Genomic DNA, 1,055 nt, shown 5'->3' on the forward strand with positions numbered 1-1,055 from the left:
AAAATGGCGCCCTCCATCTGCCCCTCTATATCCCACAATACACCGCGAAAGACGCCACTGCGCATGCTCAAAAATGGCGCCCTCCGTCTGCCTCGCTATATCCCACAATGCACCGCGAAAGATTCCACTGCGCATGCTCCAAGATGGCGCCCTCCATTTGACTCGGTATATCCCACAATACCCCGCGAAAGACGCCACTGCGCATGCTCCAAGATGGCGTCCTCCATCTGCCTCGCTATATCCCACAACACACCGCGAGCGACGTCACTGCGCATGCCCAAAATGGCGTCCTCCATGCCCTCAGTTCCGCTATAAAATGGCGGCCTCCACGTCGCTCCCGGCTTCCCACAATGCCCCGTGCCCGCTCCCCGCCCATATCCCGCCGTGCCCCGCGGCGCCGCTCGCTGCCGGCCGCGCTCCGCATTCTCCGCTGCTGTCGCCATGGTGAGTCCGCAGCCCGCATCTCCCGCTCGGTTCCTGTCCCGGTACGATCCGCTCCGTCCCAGTGCTCCCGTTTTCTCTCCGTGTGCTCTCGGCGCGGCCCAGCGGCCCCGCGTCTGTTCCCCGTCTCTTTCCTGTTCGTCCTGGCAGCCCGCGGAGCCCGTCCCGGGAACCCCCGCTCAGTGCCGGTCTATCCCAGCGTCCTCCCCGCAGGGATTCCCCGCATCCCGGTCTCCGTGTTTCGTCTCCCGGTTTTCTCCAAATATTTCCCAGTTCCCTTTTGTTTCTTGCAGTTTGTCCCCGTTCTCCTCCCAGTGTAACCCAGTGCCCCCGGTTCCCCGATCCCTCTTTCCTTTCCTCCCAGTGTTTCCTGCTGCTCTCGCAGTGCCCTCACGTTCCATCCCAGTCGCTCCCAATACGAACTGGGCTCCCCAGTTCCTTCCCATTTCGCTACCAGTGCAGTCCCGGTCTTTTCCAGTCCTCTCCAGTATAGCCCCGTATATCCCAGTGCTCAGGGCTTTCTCGCAGTTCCCTCGCAGTGTCTCCTCGTATAACCCAGTACGTCCCAGTCCTTCTGTCTCCCATCGCAGTGCCCTCGTGTCCCCTCCCATGCC

This window comes from Numida meleagris, unplaced genomic scaffold (assembly GCF_002078875.1).
Source record: "Numida meleagris isolate 19003 breed g44 Domestic line unplaced genomic scaffold, NumMel1.0 unplaced_Scaffold394, whole genome shotgun sequence".
NCBI classification, from domain to species: Eukaryota; Metazoa; Chordata; class Aves; order Galliformes; family Numididae; genus Numida; species Numida meleagris.